This window comes from Giraffa tippelskirchi, chromosome 3 (genome assembly GCF_054371585.1).
Source record: "Giraffa tippelskirchi isolate mGirTip1 chromosome 3, T2T-mGirTip1v1.2.pri, whole genome shotgun sequence".
Classification (NCBI taxonomy): domain Eukaryota; kingdom Metazoa; phylum Chordata; class Mammalia; order Artiodactyla; family Giraffidae; genus Giraffa; species Giraffa tippelskirchi.
The window spans coordinates 34,954,176-34,979,326 of NC_137277.1; the positions used below are offsets into that span (position 1 = coordinate 34,954,176).

Below are 25,151 nucleotides of genomic sequence, written 5' to 3' on the forward strand. Positions count from 1 at the left end.
TGAAGAAAAACATCACCCATAGTGATGCTGTGTGACAGCAGAGGCAGAGGTTGGAGTGATGGGCCTACAAGCCAAGGAGTGCCGATACTGATTGCAGCCACCAGAAGCTAGGAAGAAGCAAGGAAGCACCCTCCCCTAGAGCCTTCAGAGGGAGCCAGACTGTGCTGCCCTGATGTCAGACGTGTAGCCTCCAGAAATGGAGAGAAGAAACTTCTGTCAGTTTAAGCCACCCCATTTGCAGTAATTTATTATGACAGCCCTAGAAACCAATATAATGGGTAGGACTTTGAAGTGGAGGAAAGGACTTTGTATAGACAGAGTCACTATGAGTGAATGTAACAACTGTGGAAAGCATAAGATGTCCTTGTGGAATAACCAGTAATTTGATTGGCTGGGGCCAAGGAGGTAGAGGAGAAGAGGGAGCCAAATACAGTAGGAGCTGATGGGAATACAGGCTGGCACCTTGAGTGCCTGGCTAAGGAGTCTGGCCCTTGTCTTGGATGGGATGAGAAGCCATTAGCATTTTTGATCAGACCCTGAACTATGCAGAGAACAGATTGGTGGTTGGGAGAGGGGGAGGAAAGAAAAAAAAAAGCAATGTTGGGCATAGTTCGATGGATTTACCACTAAACTTTGCTTTCCATAGTTGATGGGCATGCAATATTTGCTGAATGAATTGAGTGAATTAGCTAATCAATTCTTGGTTTAAAAATAACAACAAACAAAACAAAATAAAAAACCCTTTATTATATACTTTCTATTAAACATGGGGAGTGAGATTGAATGATGCAAAAGTAACATTAAAAAGCTTTTTTTTTTTTTTTTTTTAAGAACAGGGTCTAATTTACCTTGGCATCCTTAGTAGCTAGAATAGGTAACACGTGTTATTCAGGACTTTAGCTGTAAGTAACACTTTTGCTTAAGCAACCAGGGAATTCTTTGGCTCACAAAACAGGACAAAAATGAGAAAGCATATTAGTTTCCTAGGGCTACTGTGATATTGTGATTTATAATAAGAAGTATATATTTGGTCTCCATCCCAGTTCCTGGCACAGAGCTCCTAAAACCCTTGGAATTTCCTAAGTGATGAGAGCCATCAAGGGTGTCTTGTTACATTAATGAGGTGACTTTTGGAAAACCCCCAAGTCATCTGAGGATGAGGCTGGTTGCCGGGGGAACCAACTGTGTGACTAGAAGGTTGGAACTTACAGTCCCACTCTTGGTCTCCAAGGAGGGGACAGGACTGGAGATTGCATTCAAGGATCACAGTGACTTGTGATGTAATCACTCGTGCTTGCGTCGTGAAGCCGCCATAAAGCCCCAGCTTTTGGGTTGGTTATCATGCGAAGATTCTGTTAGTGGGGCTGCTTAGAGAGGGCATGGGAGCTCTGAGCCTTTTACCCTCTTGCCCTCTGCATCTCTTGCATCTGGTTGTTCCTGAGTTGTGTCTTTTTATAATAAACCAGTGATCCACTGAGTAAAATATTGAGTTCTGTGAGCCTTTGTAGCCAGTGAATCCAACTTGAGGAGGGAAGCATTGGAACCTCTGGCCTATAGCCAGTTGGTTAGAAGCTCAGGTGACAGTCTGGACTTGAAATTGGTATCAGAAGTCAGGGTGAGGACAGTCTTAGAGGATTGAGCCTTTAATCTATGGAATCTGATAATTTCTCCAGATAGACAGTGTCAGAACTGAGTTGTGGGACACCCGGTTGGGCTCAGAGGGTGGCTTGGTGTGGGGGAACCCTCACCCATCTGGGTCAGAAGTATCAAGAAGGCTTCCCTGGTAGCTCAGTAGTACTGAGCAGCAGTACTACTGAGCAGCAGGCTCAGTCTGTCTGCTGATACAGGAGACATGGGTTCCATCCCTGGTCTAGGAGGAGCCCACATGCTGAAGGGCAGCTAAGCCTGTGTGCCGCCACTAATGAGTCTATGCTCTAGAGCCCAGAACCACAACTACTGAACCCACACACAGCAACTACTGAAGCCTGAGTGCCTGGAGCCCACGCTCTGCAACAAGAGAAACCACCACAATGAGAAGCCAGAGCCCTGCAACTAGCAAGCAGCCCCTGCTCATTGCAACTACAGAAAAGGCCCAAGCAGCAATGAAGATCCAGCACAGCCAAAAATGAATAAGGAAAATTATGTATTAAATATAGAAGTATCATGAGTTTGGCAGAATTGTGAGAGTAAAGGAGAAATACAGGAATAGCATAACTTTCCTTCTCATCTGCCCTAAGAAATCATCACAAAGTGGGTGGCATAAAACCAGAGAGACATTCCCTCACCCTGCTGGAGGTTAGAAGTCTGAAGTCAAGTTATCAGCAAGGTAGTTCCTTCTGGAAGCTTTCTTCCTCTCTGGAATCTCCAGGGGAGATCTTTCCCATGCTTTTCTCAACTTTGGGTGTCGCCAGCAGTCCTTGGCTTGGAGACACATCTCTCCCATCTCTGCTCCATCATCATATGCCACCCTCCCTACATGTTTGCCTCTGTGTCTCTTATCTTCTTCTTGTAAGGCTCCCACCTTCTGATACAGACACCTGTACAACCTCATCTGAACTTGATTGTATCTGCAAAGACCCTGTGTCCAAATACAGTCACGTTCACAGATGCCATGGGTTGGGACTTCAGCATTTCATTTTGGAGGACACCATTCAACCCACAGCAGTGCTAGCTTCAGGTACGGCTGGCTTCAGGAGCCCAAGCCGTATCATCAGGGCTCTGTCTTCCTGTTGCTCAGATTGGCTTTTCTGTCTGATGGCCAATAGCAGACTAAGGATATAAATACGTGGTGGTGGTACAGGTAGGGTTGGGCAGGGAAGTGGCATTAAACAGCTCTTATATTTTATGCACATGGATGCTAAGGGGGATAGTGAGCCAGGAAAGAGGACATCGGTAAGAAAGGGCAAATCAGAGACAAATGAAAGGTGGTTTGGATAAAGAGCAGAGATGAGGGAAGGGCAGAGCTATCATGGGCCCTGGATACCCTGTTTGGATACCTGGATGGCATAAATCTATTTATTTATTTGCCACACCACACAGCTTGCAGGATCTTAGTTCCCTGACTAGGATTCAAACCCAGTTCCCTGGCAGTGGAGGCAGAGAGTCCTAACACTGGACTGCCAGGGACTTTGCTTTTTTATATAGTCAGGCATATCTTTAAAAAAAAAAAAAATTATTTGGCTGTGTCGGGTCTTAGTTGCAACACACAGGATCTTCTGTTGTGGCATGTGGGCTCCCTAGTTGCGGCCAGTGGATCCAGTGAACCCAGGACCCCATACCCTGTGGCATGGAGGATCTTAGTTCCCTGACCAGGGATCGTTGGATTCTTAACCACTGGACCACCAGGGAATTCCCGGCACAGTTCTCTTTAAAGGGGCCAGTAAAGAGCAGGTACCTAACACTAAGCTTGAGGAAAAGCAGTGTTTTTCTGTAGAGTTCGGTCTCTCCTCCCAGGATGGGTGGGGTGGAATCTGTGGTGTTTCCTATCCAACCTCCATTCCACACTCCTGGTTAACAGCCCATCTTTTTCCATTGGGACAATTCCCTCCACCACCAGCTCCAGCTCCCTTGTTGTTTAGTCACAGAGTCCTGTCCGACTCTTTGCGGCCCCATGGACTGTAGCCGGCCAGGCTCCTTGGTCCATGGGATTTCCCCAGGCAAGGATACTGGAGCAGGTTGCCATTTTCTTCTTCAGGGAATCTTCCCGACCAGGAATCGAACCTGCATCTCCTGCATTGGCAGGCAGATTCTTTACCACTGAGCCACCTGGGAAGCCCATGCGTCCCCTGGAAACTCAGGACTAGACACTCAGGGAAGTCCATTCCTTCACTAGAGTCACAGAGTGATTGGCTCAGGGAAAGGCCTCCTGTGTGTCTAGTGAGTCCTCATTCTTAGACTTTTTCTGAAACTATTGGGAAAAAAGAGGCACCCTTTTTGACCAGGGTGGGGTGGGGGGTGGTGCTAAACTGGTAGAGTGTAAGCGAAAAGCTGCAAGAGACCATCTGTGCTACCACCTGGCAGAGCCTGCCTCTGAAAGAAACCAAGACAGAAGAAAACAGAGCTGAGAAGCGGAGAGAGTCCCCAAGGCCTGGCAGTGTAGTTCCAGCAAATTTGTCTGACCCATTCGCCCTGTTTATCCTGCTGTCAGTCCAGCAAATATTTATTAAGGACCTACCAAGGTCTGGGTTCTTTGCTAGTTTTGGTAATAAGTAAATAAGATGTGAACCCCACCTTCTAGGATTCTCTGGTCTATTAGGAAGTTAGAGACATGGTTTTGTTTTTGTTTTGTTTTGTTTTTTTGCCACACAGCACAGCATGTGGAACTTCCCTGTTCAGGGATCAAACCCATGTCCCCTGCTTTGGACCACCCTATAAGTCCTAAAAACACAGTTTTAAAGTATAATGTTAACAAGGCAGAAAAGGGTACATTTTATGAGAATCTCAGATCAAATGATGTGGAAATTCAGGAGAGAGGGTTTATTTCCATGAGGGAAATTGACATTCTCAGATGTCTTTAGAAGGCAAGCAGGACATGGACATACGCAGATAAGATGAAGGGCATTCCAGAAGGAGGAACTTTATGAACAAAATAAAAATTATAGGGTGCCAAGGGAGTGAACCAAAGATTAAACTTGGCTGGAACATAGGAGAAAATAGGAGAACTTGGAAAGCTGAGTTCAAAGAGTGATCTTAGCAACTTCCCTCGTGGCCCAGTGGCTAAGACTCTGTGCCCCCAATGCAAGGGGCCCATGTGCCATCCCTGGCCAGGGAACTAGATCGCACATGCCACAACTAAGAGTTTGCATGCCACAACTAAAAATTCTGCATGTTGGAACTAAACATCCCGCATGTCGGAACTAAACATCCCGCATGTCACAAAGATCAAAGATCCCACGTGCTGCAACTAACACCTGGCACAGTCAAATAAAAAAATATAAATATATATATATATATATATTTTTTAAAGAGCAATCTTGGAAGGCCAGATGGACCCGGTTAAAGAGATCAGGCTGTATTCTCTTGAAAATACTTTTTTTTTTTTTCCTAAACAGGACTCCCACAACTTTTTCAAGAAAAGGAACTGAGCAGTGTAGAGCGTGGTTGGAATGGCCGGGGGCTAAATGTAGGAGTCAGTTCTCCAGGTAAGAAGTTGTAAGGTCCCAAGCAGGGTAGTGTTTGGTAATTTATTGCTGCATTAACAAATCACCCCAAAACTTAATGGCTTCAAATGACAACAATTTTATTACCTCTTCATCGTGGAGATTGAGAACTTGGATTCAGCTGCAGCTGTGTGGATCAGCCCCAGGTTCAGCTGAATGATTCTTCTGTTCAACAAAACATGCAACTAGAGTCACTCAGTGGTGTTCAGCTGGTAGGTTGAGATGGTCTGGAGAGTCCAAGAGAGCATCACTCTTGTGTCCAGTCCTTGGCTGGAAAGCTGGTCTCGGTCCTTTCTGTCTCTGCATGTTGTCTCTCAGGACCTGCCCAGCTGCCCAGAGCTGGAAGTGTGAGAGTTTGGAGAGACAGGAAGTAGAACTTGCTCGTCTCTCAAATTTTGGGCCTGGAGAGTGGCATTCACTCACTTCTGCCATGTTCTGTAGGTTCAAATAATCACAGAATCCACCCAGCGTCAAGAGTTGGGGACATAGACCCCACATGTCAATGGGAACATTGTCAAGAAATAGTGACTCTCTTTAACAGAGGATTATAGATCAGAGCTAAATTATAGAGGGAGAAGTCACAGGACTTGGCAACTGTTAGATTGATTCACTCCTGACTTATTTATTGAGTATCTACTATGTGTCAGGCAGTGTTACAGACAGGACATGGCAGTGAACAAAACAGAGGAAGATCTCTGCCCCCTTGGAGCTCATATGCTAGGGGTTTGGAGAGTGAGAGTTGGTTTCCAATGTCTGGACCTGGCAGCATGGGGGTGCCATGATCAGACAGAGGGAGCCCAGGAGGCCAGTTTGAATTCAAGTTTGATAATATAATTGAAAAACTAAAAGCTCAATTTCCCCACACTTCAGCTGTAGTCAGAATTGCAGTAACAGCCCTCTGACTCCAAGCTGTAGAGGAAATCCAGGATTTTGCTTCTAACCACAGGCAGCGCCTACGAGATTACAAAGAGAAAGACAGGCCCTTCAACAACCTCAGAGATTTCCTTCCTTCCTTGGGCAGGAAAACCCTCGGAATCGTGCAAATCCACTGCCAATTATCCTCTGGTAACAAGAAAGGCGGTAATGTTGGAATTCACACCCTGACCCACTCAGCTTACTTCCTGCATGAGTTTTTGCTGGAGAACTTTCTCCACTGTCCCATATTTTAAAGAAACAGATATTTCTGGCTTCAGGAAATTATTTGGGGGGCCTTTGCAAACTCATATTGGTTTTATTTTAGAGTAGACTCAAATGCCCACAATACGTTGAGTTAAAAAAAAAAGCAAATTGAATATAATAATATGTATATTTGGAGGAAAACTGTTTTATTGATGCACAGCAAAAAGACTCAGAAGGATATGGTATTCTTCAGGACAGGTGAGGGGTGTGTCCCAGTGATAAATGACTAAAAATCTCAGTGTCTGCCACGACAATGGTTTACTTGTCATGTACACAGGGTGTCGTGGGCAGGTTATGGCTCTGTTGTCTTCACTCTGGGATTGAACTTCATGGAATGTGGTGACAGACAAGAGAACCATATTCTGGTTCTTAAAGAGTCTCTGATCTTTGGTCCAGTGAGTCCCATGACTAAGCCTGAGCACCCAGAGTTGGGGGAATATATCCTCCCCTTAGAGTAGCCTAGTGACAGTGTCTGAGCAGTAACACAACACCTTACCACAGAACTTACCTGGTGGTCCAGTGGCTAAGACTCCATACTCCCCATGCAGGGGGCCTGGGTTCAATCCCTGGTCAGGGAACTAGATCCCATAAGCTGCAACGAAGAACTCATGGACCACAACTGAAGATCCCATGTGCCACTACTAAGACCCAGTGCAGTTAAATAAATAAATAAAAACACATTAAAAAAAAAATCTACTGAACCATTTGTAGTGATTACTACTGAGATCAAGTGTCAAGCATTAAGGGGATTTTACCTTTCACTTTCTATTCTCCTTTATTAATATTTTTCAAGAAAGCATGCACTATTTTTATATAATCTTTCAATCTTATTTACTTTTAACTTTTTATTATGGAAAATTCAAAACTAAGCCAAAGAGAGAATGGTTTGAGGATCATCCCCACCATGACCTGTCACTCAGCTTCCAATAGTTCTTCACTCATAGACAGTCTTGTTTCAATGATAATGTTACCCACTCCTTCTTCTAGATTATTTTGAATAACTCCCAGCATCATTTTGTTTTAAATATGTCGGCATGTACCTCTAGATAGGAAATCTTTTTTAAAAGATAGCTGCAGTATCACTATCACAACAAAAAAATTAACACTGATTACTTTATATTACCAAATATCTAATGAATATTCAAATCCCCCCATTGTTTTACATATATATATATATATATATTTTTTTTACTTTTTCTTTTATTTTTGGCTGCACTGGGTCTTCGTTGCTGTTCAGGCTTTCTCCAGTTGTAGTGAGCAGGGACCGCTTTCTAGTTGCAGTACATGGGCTTCTCATTGCAATGGCTTCTCTTGCTGCAGAGCATGGGCTCTAGGAAGTGCGGGCTCAGTAGTTGTGGCTCACAGGCTTAGTTGCCCCATGGCATGTGGGATCTTCCTGGACCAGGGATCAAACTCATGACCCCTGCATTGGCAGGCAGTTTCTTTATCACTGCGCCATCTGGGAAGCCCCAGTAATTGCAGTGCTTCTATAAAGAGAAAAACTTTTCCCTCATCAGTTCTTTGGTTATCCTGAAGATACAGTTTATATAGGGAAGGCAAGATAAATGCTTGATTTTTTTAAACATCTGTTTACTTGTTTGTGGGATTCCCATGTAGCTCAGTTGATAAAGAATCTACCTGCAATACAGGAGACCCAGGTTCAATTCCTGGATTGGGAAGATCCCCCTTGGGGAAGGAAATGGCAATCCACTCCAATATTCTTGCCTGGGAAATCCCAAAGACAGAGGAACCTGGTGGTCCAAGAGTGGTGGTCTATGGGGTCCAAAGAGTCGGACATGACTGAGCAACTAAGCCCATTACATACTTGTTTTTAAAATCATGAGATTGCTCCCTTGCTTTCTTCAGAGGTAGCCCATGAATTCGATTTTTTGTTTTAATTATTATGAACTCTTGTATTATTTAACATGTTTCAATTCATTGCCATTGTTATATCATTTTGATACTCAAGCTATGCCTCCCATCTTTGACCAGAGGGAACCTCATCAAGTTTGCTCCTGTGTGTTCTTTTGTCACAACTTAGTAGTTTTTGATATTTTGTTTCCTTGCTTTCTGTTATGATAAGATATTTCAGGCTCATCTCATATTTCCTGTCTGGGACCTGGACTCTGCCATTTCCCCAAGGATGATGGCATTTGTAGACCACAATAGGAGTGCTCATTGCTCTAGGGGTGCCCACTGCTTCTAGGCCTTTTCCGTGGGCAGAGCTAGGAAATGCTTTTTTTTTTTTTTTTAGATTTTATGTTTATTTATTTATTTTTGTCTACACTGGGTCTTCATTGCTGCATGTGGGCTACTCTTTGTTGCGGTGCACAGGCTTCTCATTGCAGTGGCTTCTCTTGTTGTGGAGCACAGGCTCTAGGGTGTATGGGCTAAGTAGTTGCAGATGGCAGGCTCGAGAGCACAGGCTCAGTATTTGTGACACATGGCCTTAGTTGTTCCAAGGCCTGTGGGATCTTCTCAGACTATGGATAGAAACCATGTCCCCTGCATTGGCAGGCAGGTTCTTCACCACTTGCACCACCTGGGAAGCCCCAGGACCCTGGATCCTGCTCCAGAATCCGTGTTTTAGAGGGCTCCACATATCACAGACGCAAACAATACACTTACCAAAGGACCCATGGGTGCCTTGGACACTGGTCCACCAGTACTTAGCACTGGTACACTGTGATGCAGGGCCCTAAAGACCCTCTGTCATAACTAACACCATTCAGGCGCCAGGGAAATACTTCTTGTCTCTTGCCCTCTGGCTTTGAGACAACGATGACTGTGTCCAATGCCATGAATGTGTGCAGGTCATGCTGTTGCCAACACTGGAGATGTTTGTCTGTGTCAACCCTGAACACAGCTTTGAAGGATAGGGAGGATTTGAGCATGGAAAGTGTTCTGCTGCTGCTGCTGCTAAGTCGCTTCAGTCGTGTCCGATTCTGTGCGACCCCATAGACGGCAGCCCACCAGGCTCCGCCATCCCTGGGATTCTCCAGGCAAGAATAATGGGGTGGATTGCCATTTCCTTCTCCAGTGCATGAAAGGGAAAAGTGAAAGTGAAGTCGCTCAGTCGTGTCCGACTCTTAGCGACCCCATGGACTGTAGCCTACCAGGCTCCTCCGTCCATGGGATTTTCCAGGCAAGAGTACTGGAGTGGGGTGCCATTGCCTTCTCTGGAAAGTGTTCAGGTTAGAGCAAAGACAAATAAACTGCCTCATCAAATTCTTCCTCCCCATGTACATGCGATAGACTCTTACGTAACGAAGTATGGTTCCCTGGTCACATGGTGTGTGCCTGTTTCTTGCCAAGAGTGTGTTGTAAAACTTTGAGTTTGGGCCAATCTGATAGGTTGGAAATTACATATGTGAGCTTTCATTTTTATCGTCCTTGTTTTGAGCGAGTTTGAGCATTTTTCCATGCAATTAAGAACTGTTTTCATTTCTTTTTCTGTGAATTATCTATTCATATCTCTAGCTGGCTTCCCTGTGGTGTTACTGGTTGTTTTCTTCTCCATTTTTAGAAGCTCCTAATATACCAGGGATGTGTATCTTTTGTCTGTGAACAATCACAATCCTTCTCTGTAGTAGACTCTAGATTAGATTTGGTGGTGTGGTGGGGTGTTCAACAAGATATAAAGCATCATCTATGCCCCCAGAGGAGCTTGAAAGTGATAGTGAAAGTTGTTCAGTCATGTCTGACTCTTTGTGACCCCATGGACTGCACAGGCCATGGAATTCCCCAGGCCAGAATACTGGAGGGGGTAGCCTTTCCCTTCTCCAGGGGATCTTCCCAACCCAGGGATCAAACCCACGTCTCCCACATTGCAGGCGGATTCTTTACCAGCTGAGCCACCAGGGAGGCCCTAAGAAGATTAAATAACAACAAGGGATATAAGTAATTTTATGAAACAGTAAGAAAAGAGTGCTTTCAAAGGAATACAGAGTTCATCGTCAGCTGTAATGGCCCTAGAAGTCCAGAGATAGGGAATGATCAGGCAGTGGTGCCCAAAAGGCTTTATTAAAGTGTAGTTGGATCTAAGCTGGGTCTTGTGGAATAGACTGGAAACAGATGAGAGAAACCTGGAAGGTGAAAATCCAACTCCTAGGGCAGAGAGAGACTTGAAAGCCGGGCTGAGGAGTACAGTCTTCTTGGGGAAGTGGTTGGAGGAGGAGAATGGTGTGCCCAGAGGTCAAATGAGAGGACATGGGGCATTCCTCAGAGACCAGAGGAAAGTAAATCAGCAACTTCCAAACTTACCCTCAACCACAGGATGGAGTGAGTCATATACCCTTCTCCACACACCCCAACACAATTAGGAAGGAAGATGGAGGGAAAGAGAAAGAAAGAGCTGCAGCAGGAACTGGGGAAGCAGGTGGTCTGAGAGACTGAGCATTACCTAAAAGGACTATTTAAATAATCAGATCAGAGGACTTCCCCTGGTGGTCCAGGGTCTCGCACTTCCAATACAGGGGCAGTGAGTTCGATCCCCAGTTGGGAACTAAGATCTCACATGACACAGTGGCATGGCCAAATTAATAATAATAATGAGATCAGATAGAGATTTCAATTGGATGAGCCATTTAGTTCATTCCACCCCTATCACATGTGAGTAGAAGGGGCAGGAGACTCAGAAAGAAGTCCCGCTTCATTATAGCCAACCTTTTACATTTTTCCATACATCTCACTTGTTGTTGACCTACTTGCTCTATAGTAATACTTATTTTATAGGAGTGTTGGAAGGATGACTCGAGATGACACATATCAAGGCACCTGGCACAGTGTCTGGAAGACAATAATTACGGAACAGTTGTTTGCTATTATTATGAGGTGATCATAAAATAGTTGCCGAGGGAGTAGGGGATAACTGAATCAAGGACAAGTGATGACCAATTGGCCGCAGTCCCAGGCAGTAATGACAGACGCCGTGAGGGTCAGAAGAGCCTGGTGCCCTGTGTTCTCCCGATCAACACCGTGAGCATCCCCTGCCCGGACCCACACTTCTCGCAGCAGGAACTGGCGCTGGTCTGGCACACAGATTCCTTGGCTCTGTTTCTTTGACAGTTATAACTGAGGAATTCAGCTTATTTTGGGTGAAATCCCTGGAAGTCCAAGTTCAGATCTCAGTCTGGGCAAGGCAGCCACATTTTCCAATGAGTAACTCCTTCCGATATAACTCCTGGCAGACGACGCTATCAGTCTCTGAGGGAATGTGCCGTCATGCGTGGTAAATAGTAAGACCACTGTGTGGGGCTTGACTCATCTGTCAGAGAAGGGGTATTTTGAAACCTTGACCTCATTTGCAAACATGTGTTTGCACATACCTTTCGTCAGATGCAAATTTTCCATTCCCAATTTAGCTCTTCCAGATTTCCCCCGAAATGAAAGATGTGGCCATGAAGAGAGAAAACCTTTGACTAGGTCTCGACTCCAGGTATGTTCCGGGGAGCTCTCTTGTCTCTAGGCCAACTTCCTGTTGACTCAGCAGCCAGGAGGAGGGAGACCAAGGAGCAAAGGACCAGAATAACAGCTGCCATCTTCTAAGCGGTCACCTGTGTGCCAGGCACCATGCTTATCACTCTGTGTGCAGCGGCTCCAGAACTCAGGTCATGCCTGCCACAAGGAGGGAGGAGAGGGAGACCTGGAGAGCTTCAGTGACTTGTCCAAGATTAAGTCACCACTGAGCCGGGATTTGGACTCAGGCTGTGTCTCCAAAGCATCTCTGTATGATCATCCTGCTGCATATTCCCTGCTGATATCCATGTTATCTAGATAGTACCTGCTTTAGCTTGAGCCTGGAGCCTCTGGCCCTTCATCTGGGGACATGGAAAGAGTTTTAGGTGTTTTCACAGGCTGACAGGCATTGCGGGGTAGAGAAAGTAACTGGATGTCTCCATGACTCGTGAATGGGTGCTTTGGGGGAGGAAAGGCACACCTTTAGTTAAATCTTGCTCAGGTTTCTAGCTTTGTCTCCCCATTATCTTATTTATTTATGTGGCTGGTCTTAGTCACAGTGCACGGATCTTCAGTCTTTATTGTGGGATCTTTAGCTTCAGCATTCAGAATCTTTTAGTTGCAGCTCGTGAACTCTCAGTTCTGTGTGGCATGTGGGATCTAGTTCCCTGACTAGGGATCGAACCTGGGCCCCCTGCCTTGGGAGCATGGAGTCTTAGCCACTGGACCACCAGGGAAGTCCCTGTTATCTTGATGCCCTGGGCCATTCCCTCCCTGCTTCTGTCCAAGCTCAGAATCAGCCTATCTCCATGAGTTCTTTCCCACTCCTCCCCAACCTGTCCCCCTCGCCCCACTAAACATAGTAGCATCTTCTGAATTCCACAACCCTTCCTGAGATGCTCTGTGTTCTTTTCTGCTGCACACAGTAGGTGCACCACAAAATGGCCATGGCTGACAACGATGACACACACAAAGTCCTGGATGGAGCGTGGGCAGGTGACGGAGAGCTGAGTCCTGGCTCTGCACTGATTGGCTCCGTGCTACTGGGCAAGTCCCTGACTCCATATGTCATCTGTGAAACGATGACTGGGTGGCTTCTACAGCCTCTTCATGTGGCCGTGAAGAGAGAGAAATCAGACAAGTGCCAGTTCGTGCCGGGAAAAGTGGGGGTCCGAGCAGAGGATGCTCACTGTGTTGAGCAGAACACAGGGCGCTGGGCTCTTCTGATCCTCGAGGTCTAGATTCTGTGATTCCCACACATCCACCTGAAGGGCATATGCAGGCTCTGGAGCTCCTTTGAGGAAGCGGGCTTCCTGGGTGGTCCTCTGTTTCCTGCCAGCCGACTTTCATATACCTGGTGTGGAGAATGGTGTTATTATCAGCGGGCTCACACCCATCAGTGCTTTCAATAGAAGGAAATTGGGAAATCTCCTCTCATAAGAACATCTAAAGGCAGAGCAGGAACCACCCTTTCTGAATGTGCCAAAAACTGCACGACTGTGAAACTTGAGTCTAAAATTGAAGAGAACGAGGGCCTTTGCTTGAGTTGCTCAGTGGTGTTTCTCACACTGAAGAGCTTCAACAGGGCTCCCTTCCTGGGAGGATTTGTCCAGGGGGATTTGTGGAGAAAGGGCTGTCCAACAGAAAATAGCATAAGCAAAAGGGAGAAGATGGCCAGAAAAAAAAAAAGGCAGATGGAGAAGGCCCAGGAGAGGTGATTATTAGGAGAAACAGCTGTGATGAGGCAGGCAACATGAATTTAAGAAGGTTGGTTGAGATCAGATTATGCAGGATTGTGAAAATCAAAGCCAAATAATTTTTTATTTTCCTCCAGGATCTCATTTCCTTTCCTTAGAATCTAGCCCTTTCAGTAGAAATCATCAACAAAAATAATATTTGAATTTTATGTTGTGGAGAATTTCAAAGATATGCAAAAGTAGAGAGTCTAGTAATGCAATGGAATGAATACACATCTAGAGAAAATAATGGAACACTATAAACATTCTCTGAAAGGCTGTGTATAAGTCTTGTCAAAAGGGTAATGATAGTGCTAATGAATAGCATGATAATAATAAAGAGTAATAGGCTTCCCAGATGGCTCAGTGGGTAAAGAATCCACCGGTAATACAGGAGACACAGGAGACTCAGGTTCAAGGCCTGGGTTGGAAAGATCCCCTGGAGGAGGGCATGGCAACACACTCCAGTATTCTTGCCTGGAGAATCCCATGGACAGAGGAGCCTGGTGGGTTACAGTCCATAGGGTTGCAAAGAGTTGGACATAACTGAAGTGACTGTGCACTCACGCACAATAAAGAGTTAACACTACTGAGGTGTAATTTGTGCCAAAACCTTTACCAGTGTTACCTCACTGTATCTAAGCCTTGTAGCTACCCTACTAAGTAGGTATTGTTTTTCCTGTTTTGCACAAGAGTAAATCAAGGCTTAGAGAGATTAAGGACGTACCCAGTATCAGGCAGGATTTTTTTTTTTTTTGCTGCCCCTCTAGGTTAGTGGGTTCTTAGTTCCCCAACCAGGGATTGAACCAGATTCTCCTGGAGTGGAAATGTAGAGTCTTAACCACTGGACCGCTGTGGAAGTACCCGGTCCTGTGATTTGGATTTTTAAAACAACCTCCGATGAGATGCCCACATGCTTTTTTTTTTTTACCACTAAGAATCATATCCGTTTTCAGCAAATCCAGGGCAATTTCTTGATTTTTCTCTTCACCTGGTAAGTAGGACCAATGCAAACCAGGCCTGGCTGCTTAAGGCAGAGGTGGCAATGATTCTGTGTCATCTAATAGCAATCAGGCTTGATTTCTTATTTATTTACTCATGATGCTGCTGGTTCTTCATTGCTTCTGGGGCTTTTCTCTAGTTGTGGTGAGCAGGGGCTACTCACTAGTTGTGGTGTGCGGGTTTCTCAATGCAGGGGCTTCTCATTTTGGTGGCTTCTCTTGTTGCAGAGCATGGGCTCTAGGGCTCACAGGCTTCAGTAGCTGTGGTCACATGGGCTCAACAGTTGCAGCTCCAGGGCTCTAGAGCACAGGCTCAATAGTTGTGGCGCATGGGCTTAGTAGCTCTGCAGCATGTGGGATCTTCCTGAACCAGGGATCAAACCCGTGTCTCCTGCATTAGCAGGCAGATTCTTTACCAGTGAGCCACGAGGGAAGCCCTGAGGCTTGATTTCAAACTGAGGTTCTCTGTACCAACATGTAACTCCCTCACCTTCCCACCAGGGACCACAGATATTCTTGAGACCAGTGATCCTTTTTTCATCTCTAACCACTCACCAGACTTCAGACTTCTCCAGCTGTTTGCAAACACTCCAGTAACCTGTTCCTCTTTCCATGGAGACAACCTGGATCCTTTAAGAAATTTGCCTATTGTTTGTGATTTGCCAGCGTTCACACCAGCAGTCGTTATCACTTTGCTCTCTCTTCCCTTTCTTTTTCGTTTCCTTGTCTCTTTCCTGCTACCCTGTCCTCTTCCCTCTCTTTTCATTTGCCCCTTAAATATTTACTGATGGAAATTACACTGGCAGCTTGGGAATCCCCAGATGTGTATAGGTTCCAGTGTCAGCTTCCAGGAACCTTCAGGATCACTCCTCACCTTCTTTTCTGCAGCAAGTATTCTGTACTTTAGTCGAATGCTGTTACTTCCCACTGTTTCCTGGTATCACTTTTCCTTGTCCGTGCTTTGGTTCCTTGCATCCTTGCCCTTGCAGTCAGTCCACTATCCTCTACTGTTGCAATCCTGATTGGGATTCAAGTGAAGTGAAGTGAAAGTTGCCCAGTTGTGTCCAACTCTTTGCGGCCCCATTGACTTATACAGTCCATGGAATTCTCCAGGCCAGAATACTGGAGTGGGTAGCCCTTCCCTTTTCCAGGGGATCTTCCCAACCCAGGGATTGAACCCAGGTCTCCCTCATTGCAGGCAGATTCTTTACCAGCTGAGCCAGCTGAGCCACCAGGGAAGCCCTGGGAAGGTGATTGGGATTCAGGCTCAGCTCAAATGACATCTGAAAAGCTGGAAAGGATCTCCCCATTCATCCATCCATCTTTCTATTCAACAAGCATTTACTAAGCATCTGCTCCGTATCAATCACTGAGCTAGTTCCTGGGGATACAGCTGAAAACATCGACCTTGGCTGCAAGTTTACAGTCTATCCCTGGAGGGTCCTCTATGGAAGCCACCAGCCATATGTAGCTCTCCAGCACTTAAAATGTAGTGTTAATCGCTCAGTCGTGTCTGACTCTTTTGCAACCCCATGGACTGTAGCCCTCAGGCTTCTCTGTCCACTGGATTCTCCAGGCAAGATACTGAAGTAAGTTGCCATTTCCTTGTGGCCAGCCTGAAATGAGATGTGCTGTTTGTCCACAAGAGACATCAGATTTTAAGCACTTAGCACAAGAAAAAAAAAGTGCAATATCCTATTAGTGATTTCTTAATCGACATGTTGAAATGTAATATTCTTTCTGTATTGGGTTAATATGTTATTAAAACTAATCAGTTATTTTGCTTTACCTTTAAAATGTAGCCCCTAGAAAGTTTAAACTTATATATGTGCCTTGCACTGGTGGCTCCCATTCTACTTGTGCTGGACAGCACTGGTTTCGAAGGGGGATACAGGGATAGAGATGAAAACATGCAAGAAGGTTTATATAGGTGTTTTTATAAGTGTGTGTACAGGATGCAGTGAGGGCTTGTTTTTAATTCAGGGGGCCATGAGAAAATGGAGGAAGGGAATGAGTTCAAGTGCTAGGCACTTGAATCTCAGTCAATAAAGAATCTGCCTGCAGTGCAGGAGTGAAGTCGCTCAGTCGTGTTCGACTCTTTGCGACCCCATGGACAGTAGCCTACCAGACTCTGCTGTCCATGGGATTTTCCAGGCAAGAATGCTGGAGTGGGCTGCCATTTTCTTCTCCAGGGGATCTTCCCAACCTAGGGATCGAACCCGGGTCTCCTGCATTGCAGACAGACGCTTTGCCGTCTGAGCCACCAGGGAAGCCCGCACGCAGTGCAGGAGACCTGGGTTCAATCCTTGGGTCAGGAAGATCTCCTGGAGAAGGAAATGGCAACCCACTCCAGGATTCTTGCCTGGAAAATCCCATGGACAGAGGAGCCTGGTGGGCCACAGTCCATGGGGTCACAAGAGTTGGACAGGACTGAATGACTAAACCATCACCAGGCACTTGAAGATATCCTCACACACGTTAAAGCACTTTTATATCTTCATGTGTTGGTTTGGCACTTGAAATATCTCCCTTAACCTTTGCAAGAGCAATCACTGTAATCTGACCACATCTTTCCAGGCTGCTTCCACCAAGTCACCATCATCTCTCGGCTGGACTGTTTGTGGCAGCAGCCTCTTAATCGCCACCCCCCCCGCCCCCCACTTTGATCCATTCTCTATGTTATAACCGAAGGAATCCTGGAAGAAACACAAGCTTGGTCATTTTACCCGTCAGATGTAAACTCTCCCGTAGTTCCCCACTGTCCTCCGGATAAAATCTAAATTCCATTTCCTGGTCTACACCTCCCATCTGGCCCCTGCCTACCTCCTCAGCCCTGTATTTCACACTCCTTCACACTTGTTTGCTTTGCTTGTAGCACTACTCTGCTGTGAGCTTTTTTCTGAGCTTGGAAAGCCCTGTACTGTCTCTTCTCTGTGCTATTTTTCTCTGAAAGCATTATCCTCCTCTGTTGGTCTGGTTAGCACCGCCTTCTTCAGATTATAATTTCAAAATTACTGCCTCTAAGAAGACTTTCTGGAACTTCCCTGATGCCCACCCCTGCCACCATTCTGGGTTGAGTGTGCCTCTTATGTGTCCCTAGATCTCACTATACTTGATGTAGTAATTAATTCTATATTGCATTCTTGCAAACTTTTTGGATCAGAGTGTTCTATGAGAATCTACTAAAAACTGTTCATCTTCTCCCTGAGAGGGTGGTGGGGGGAGAACACAATACATTTTCCATGTAATTTTAGAGATTTTATAAAACCCCTAAAACTCTTTAGGTTTCCATGCACTCCAGATAAAAAACCCCTGCTCTCTTACAATCATTTACCAATTTGCTTTATTTCCAGCTGGACTGTGTGCCCCTTCAGGATAGGGACCCTGCCTGTCGATATGGACGTCTCCATAGCACTGGGCATCACCCCCAGACGCAAAAATCATTTGTTACAGGTATGATTGTTCCAAGACATTAGGATGCAAGGACTATCATGCCTTTGTTTTTCTAAAATCAAATGTGAATTAGCCCTATCCTGCGTGGTTGGTGAGATGTCTTAAATTAGTCATTTTCAGCAGACTCTTCTGTTTTTTCCCTCCCCCCAAAACTCCAGCACTTAAGGGGCCCAAGAAAATTCTGGAAAGTTCCTTGTTTCCCAACTTATTAGAGATTTTTTGTTTGTTTGTTTTTAACTATTCCTCCTTCTGTTTCAAGATGCCATAGTTGAGCACCCATCCTTCTTATAAGTCAGGAATTATTGCCCTGAGTGGGCTGTGAGGTGGTCAGTGGAGTAACCTCTGCCTGGAAGTCCTACCTCTTCTAGGAAGCATGTTAAAAGGTGGCCCCTTCTCATGGACGCCACAAATCTCCTATGCCTTCACCTCTTGCAGGGGAACAGCTCTTCAACTCAAAAATACCACCTTTCCTCTTATCTCTCTGGAATAATCTGACATGAAATCCCTTGACAGGCATGATAGGAGCTGAAAACACATAGACACCTAAAAAGACCAAGCAAAGAATGTCAGTGAATAAGGCAGGTCGGCTTTAAGAGACTAGAGGGAGTGGTGGCGGCTGAGGCATGCTCTGGAACACAGGCTTTGTTTCAAAATGAGCAGCAACTCAGGCACCAGCCAATGGGTGCTGAATTTCCAGTTCTTCCATGTTTTCAAGGGAAGCCAGAAATCTGAATTTTCATGAGAGAACTCTTTTTTTCTTAAAACATTACCTGTTAAGGTATATTCTTCAAATCATGTAATTTACAGTATAAAATTCAGTGTGTGCACGTGCTAAGTCATGTCCAACTCTTTGCAACCCCCTGGACTGTAGCCCACCAGGCTCCTCTGTCCATAGAACTTTCCAGGCAGGAGTACTGGCGTGGGTCGCCATTTCCTTTTCCAGGAGATCTTCCTGACCCAGGGACAGAACCTGTGTCTCCTTCGTCTCCTGCATTGGCAGGCAGATTCTTTACCACTGAGCCACTTGGGAATCCCATAAAAGAGACTTTTTGGTAAATTTATCCAGTTGTGTAACCATCACCATAAATCAATTTTATAACACTTTCATCATCACAATAAGATCCCACGTGTATATTTACTGTTAATCCCTGTGCTGTCTTCCCTTCTCCTCACCCCAGCCCTCACCCCGGGCAGCTAATGTTCTACTTTTTGTCTCTAGAGCTTTACCTTTGGGGGACATTTCAATAATCATACAGTATGTGGTTTCCCTGTCTGACTTGTTTCACTGAACATGTTTTCAAGGTTCATCCCTGTTGCTGCATGAATCTGCAGTTTATTCCTTTTTATTGCTGAATAGTATTCCATTGTGTGGGTGTACAACATTTTGTCAACCCATTTACCAGTTGATGGACATTCCATTTTTTTTTTTGCTATCATGGATAATGCTGCTATGAACATTTATGTACAAGTTTTTGTGTCCATATATATTTACTTTTGTTTTTGGTTTTTTTGGTAGATATCTAAGGATAGAATTGTGAGTTACATGGTACATTTCTGTTTTTTTGTTTTGTTTTGTTTTTTGTTATTTATTTATTTTTGGCCGCACTGCTGCCTGCAGGCTTTCTCTAGTTGCAGTGCACGGGCTTCTCATAGTGGTGGCTTCTAGTGCTGCAGAGCATGGGCTCTAGGGTGGATGGGCTTCAGTACTTGTAGTGCACAGACTTAGTTGCCCCTCAGCATGTGGAATCTTCCTGGACCAGGAATTGAACCTGTATCCCCTGCATTGGCAGGTGGATTCTTTACCAGTGAAGTGGTAGTACAGGAAGGAAGTCCAGTACATTCATGTTTAACCTAAAAGAAATTGGCAAACTGTTTTCCAGAGTAGCTACACCATTTTACATTCCTGCCAGAAATCGCAGAGAGTTCCTGTTTCTCTGCATCCTCACCAACATTTGTTATTGTCTACCTTTTTGATTACAGTCATTTCAGTGGGTGTGAAGTGGTATCTCATTGTGGTTTTGATTTGCATTTCCCAAATGGCTAATGATGTTGGATAGCTCTTGATTATTAAGTGTTGGGATTCACTCAAATTTATTTTAAAAATGCTTCATATCAACCTTGTACAGATGGAACAAAACAGCTTAGAACAAACCAGGTTCAGGGGCCGGAACTGTCATCAGTGAATGAGTTTGGACTTGTGGCTTGGACTCTGCAAAACAATGGCCTGTGACCTTTTTCTTTTGGGGGTAAAAGCAGCCTAGACTGCCAGCAAAAATTATTATGTAGAGAGGACAGAGATTTCTCACTCTTTTGTAATGAACTTGTAGACTAGGGGGGAAAAAAGACCATTTTCTTCGATATGTTCATAACACCGTGCTTTTTTCCCCAGTAAATCAACCTGTTACATATGCATTGAATGAGTCCTTTAGGTATATTTGTAGCCTCTTTTGAGAGATGAGGTTAAGGAATTTGTCAAAGATTAAAACTCTGGTAGGGCTTCCCAGGTGGCTCAGTGTCAAAGAATCTGACAGCCAAGCAGAAGACGTAGGTTCCATTCCTGAGTTGGGAAGATGCCCTGGGGAAGGAATTGACAACTCACTCCAGTATGCTTGCCTGGAGAATCCCAAGGACAGAGGAGCCTTGTGGGCTACAGTCCACGGGGTCACAAAAAGTTGGATACAGCTGAGCGACTAAACAACAAGTGGCAGAGACAGATTTAAAGCCAGGTGTATGTGGTCCTAAATCCTGTGTTTTCCTGCTCAAAACAGCAACAGATTCTGGGATGGAGCTACTGGAGTGGGGTGAGACTGGAGTCTGAAGACCCTGGCTGGGTGGATGATCGAGGTGGAGGGGAACACAGTGTGGGAGCAAGGGAGGGGAAAGAATCAAAATGGTTTCAAGGTTGGTTGTATTGAAAGACAAAGGGAAGTTGAGAAGAAAACGAATTTGGGTAAGATGAAGTAGATGTGGAAAGAAGATAAGTTTGGGACTTCCTGCTTTTGCAGTTGTCCTCCAATCCAGGTAGGGACACCTAGCAGACAGTTGAAAATGTAAGGCCCCAAGGCTGGAGAGATGCCATGGCTAGAGATGCTTTTGTGTGCACGAGTGTGTGCTAAGTCACGTCTGACTCTTTGTGACCCTATGGACTATAGCCCACCAGGCTCCTCTGTCCATGGAATTCTCCGGGCAAGAATACTGGAGTGGGCTGCCATTTCCTGCGCTGGGGGATCTTCCTGACCCAGGGATCAAACCTGTGTCTCCTACATTGGCAGGCCGATTCTTTACCAAAGTGCCACCTGGGAAACCCAGAGACAGATTAGGGGACACTGTTTTTGTTTTGGGCTGAGCCATGTAACTTACAGGATCTTAGTTACCTGACTAGGGATCGAACCTGAGCTCTGGCAGTGAATACTCCCAAGTCCTAACCACTGGACTGCCAGGGAATTTCTGGAGACAGTCTTTTTATTATTGATTTCTCATTGAGACTGACATCTTTGTGATGTTGAATTCTGTTGAGCTGAGCTTCCTGGCCTCCTCTTCTGATGGTCCACTGACTTTGTTTTATAATTATGGGAAATCACAGACTTGGTGGCTGATGGGGCGGTTTGTGTGTGAATGCAATGTGCACTTAGAAATGACTTCAGTGGCTGACAAAGCTGAGACTCAGGCATTAGAAATGGAGAGTTTGGTCTTCTGTAAAAAGTTTATTTTTTAATTCAGAAGAGGAATATTTGTCACATACTACGTAGAGTTAACTTGTACTCCATGTGCAGGCTGCATTAAGGACAGACTTCATGGAGCCAAGTCACAAGACACCTGGACAAGGGGCAGCTTACTCCAGCAGGCAGGTGGGGGTGGGGGACCAGATGCACTAGGACAAAGGACAATACAGGACCCGATTCTGACTTCCCCAGGAAGGACTCTACATTCAGCTGCCTTGAAATTGTCTCTGAATTCCACCAACCCCTCCTCATCATTTCCTGCCTTGTTTTTCTGCTTTATTCACCTTTTACCAGATTGGAAGTTTCCTAGGGTTAGCCACTTCCATACATAATGTCGTAAATATTAAAATGCATCCTTATTGAACATGAAAATCTTGCTATAAAAATTTTTTGGAAAAGATTTTGCAAATTTCAATTCTTTTAAGACTAAATCGTTTTATTCTTGTGACTTACCTAAAACTTTATTATATTTATGTATAATTAGGGTCGTGTCGCAGTTGATTAGATATTGCAGACATTTCATTAAATATTAACTCGAATTTTTCTAATTGCCTTTCCTTATTTTGGAACCTTTTTTTATTTTTTTCTTCAGGTCTCAAACGTTTTTTACAAGGCCTTTGAAAAGTTAATAGGCCCTGAGGGATAAGAGAGTCCAGCAGAACGTCCTCATAGCCCCTCTCATGTAGGGAGCTGTATACTAAAAGAAAGAAGGAAGTAACGAAGGAATGAATGACGTGAAGTCCTTTTCCCAAGGTGGGTTCCCTTCTCAATATTCTGGAATCTCAGCCCAGCCAGGCGTCTGGGTAGGGAGGCCCCTCCCCTCGCAAACCCGGCGGCCGGCGCTCAGCGGACCTAGGCAGGGTCAGCCCGGGCCCGAGGTCGCGACAGGGGCCTAAGTGCGGACCGCCGACGGCAGGCGAGGTCTGCCTTCCCCCTGCCCGACTCCCCCAGCTGGTGCGCATGGGCAGAGCCGCAGCCCGAGCCCTGGCTCCCCTCCCCCACTGCAGGTGAGCCGCAGAGCCGTGGCCCTCACTCCCCGCAGCCCCGGGGGTGACGTCAGGCCTCTGGACCGCGCTCCGGCCCCGCCCCTGCAGGCAGCGCCGGGGGCCCGCGACTCGGTGGTGGAAGCCTGTCCCACTGCGGGACACGCCGGCTGCGACAGGCAGAGGGGGCGGCGAGGCTCCGGACTGGGCTGCTGCGGCGGCCCGACGCCAGGGCGTGGAGCGTCCAGGCGGAGCTCGGGGCTCTGGCCGCGGCCCACCTGCCCCGCCGTCCACACAGCCAAAGCCGCTGCGGGGTCCGCACCCACAGCCCCGCGGGATCGCGGGACGCCCTGCCAGTCTCAGCTGTCTATCTCCGCCCTAGCCAGCCAATCACCCACGACTGCCCTGGCCGCACCTCCCGGAATCTCTGATGGACGTGCGGCTCAGCCTATAATATGGGAGCCTCAGCCGCTTTGGCTGGGAGCGGGAGCCAATGAGCATCGTTTCAGGTGGGTGGAGGGAGCGGACCTCGGGAAGGTAGCTTCGTTCGGGTTGCTAACGTCTTCCCTTGGAGATGGGCGCGCAAACGGACCAGTGGGTCTGGGGGCGGTGGTGACGGGCGTGGAGCTGGCCCAATGAGGGTGGGAGTGGGTGGGGCAGCCCGGAGTAGCAGTGCTAAAGGAGCCCGGCGGAGGCAGCGGTGGGTTTGGGACTGAGGCGCCGGTTCTGTGGTCGCGGCTGGGGACGTGCGCCGGCGCCACCATCTTCGGCTGAAGGTGAGAGGTGCAGTTGGCCGGGTCCGAGACCGGCGACCGGAGATTGGGGACGGCTTGTGGTGGGGGGAGGGATCCTCGGCGGCTCTGGAAGGCGAGAACGGAGCCGAAGCGGGAGCTGGGGAAGACAGAAGGGACTCTGGGCGGAGGGTTTGTGCTGCGGGGGCCGTAGATTCCTGCGAGGAAGGACATTGAGGGGTGGTGGCGGGGAACGGGACCCCAGTGGGTGAAGAGACCCCTGGAGGGGCGGGGAATGATGTCCTTGAGAGTGAGAGACTCCTGCGGGCATGAGGGCCTGGGGGTGCCGGAGAACTGCCCCTGGGGGGCTGGGGATGGAGATCTGCGGGTGGGCATGTCGGACCTGGTACTAGGCGTTCGGGATCCGTGCGGCGCGTGGTTGGGGGGATCTCGTGCGCTAGTGGGGGTCCCCGGGGATCCCACGGTCTTTGCCTGTTTCTCAGGAGAGGAGGGAGTCTTGGGGCGGGCTGGAAAGCGCAATCCCGATTGGGGGTGGGGGGAGCGCTGGACGGGAAGGGCCCTTGGGTGGGCTGCTGGGTGGCTTAGGCCGGCTCCGGCACCCAGAGTGCGGTGCGGAGTTCGCCGAGGGGTCGGAAGGCGGGCGGCGCGCCTGGACCTGCGGGGTGGAGGGACGCGAGGGCAGGGCTGCGCACGGCCGGGGCAGCGCGCGGCGGGTGAAGGTCTGATCAGCCGGCCGCGGGCTTGGGGAGGGTCGGGCTCCGCTGGTCCCGGGGGAGCAGGGCGGGAGGGGGGCGTCAGACCAGGCGCTGTGGGGGCAGCGGGGGCTGGGGGTGGACGTCCGGCCAGGCCTTGGCGGCTTGGGGGGGCGAGGCGGGAAATGTGGCGGGGGCGCGCTGCAGCAGGGCGGCTGGGGGGGAGGGTCAGCCCTTGCTTCGGGATCCCTTTATTGTGTAAGAGATCTGGGCATGGCTCGCCGCGGAGTCTCTTCCTGGCCTTCTGCAGTAGGGAGGTCCAACCTTGATCCCATAAAATCGGCCTGGAACGAGGTCGGAGGGAAGTTGAAGGCGCCGAGTCCCGGCGTCCGCGCGGGCTTTGTGGGCCTGCGGTGGGCGGATGCGGCCCGGGGACCGGCGAGGCCCCCATCCCGGCCTGCCTGGGAACCGGGGCCTTGGGAAGGAGGCTGGCGACCTGGCAGGTCTGAGCTCGGCTGGTGAGTTTTGGCTAACGTGGCCTCTGCCTATGACCGTTATCTCCGTTCCTTAGGGCCTCTGCAAGATCACTGCGGTTGATGGAAGGGGGTGGGGTGGGGTGGGGTGGGTAGGGGAAAGCAGGCGGGTAGATCCCTAGTGCAAATGAAACAAAGACGGCTGTTTTCGCTGAATAATATAATAACAAATTTAATACTTCAGTTTTGCCGAGATTTTTGTTTTTTAACATTGAAACTGAGGATTCTTTGAGTCAGGCTTCATTATTCTTGATAGTATCTCACTCTGGAAAACTTTAATCTATTTATTGTTTAATTTCCTTCATCTATCGGCCCTCATTAATTACCCTTTTAGTCCCATGCTTTTGATGTTAAAGTATGCCCTGTCTGTCACGGATCCTGGAAAAGTGGCCATTTTATGCATCTCCTTACTTCTGCATCTTAAATTCAGTTCCTCCCCGCCCTTATCTGGAGAAAGCATATGGTGTAATTGGGCGATATAACA

The 25,151-nt window shown here is 47.2% G+C and overlaps 1 protein-coding gene across 5 annotated transcripts in view; it reads left to right on the forward strand.

Moving 5' to 3' along the window:
* The first annotated feature begins 22,751 nt into the window (after nt 1–22,751).
* MYH10 (myosin heavy chain 10) overlaps nt 22,752–25,151 on the forward strand; it is a 123,644-nt gene continuing 121,244 nt past the window's right edge. For 2 of the 5 annotated variants that reach the window (XM_081578374.1, XM_081578376.1), the window contains exon 1: nt 22,752–23,199. The gene's annotated coding sequence lies outside the window, so the exon portion shown is untranslated. Of the gene's footprint in view, nt 23,200–23,398; nt 23,467–24,287; nt 24,653–25,151 lie in introns of those variants that run through there. The other 3 variants (XM_081578375.1, XM_081578378.1, XM_081578377.1) reach the window with 2 other exon arrangements.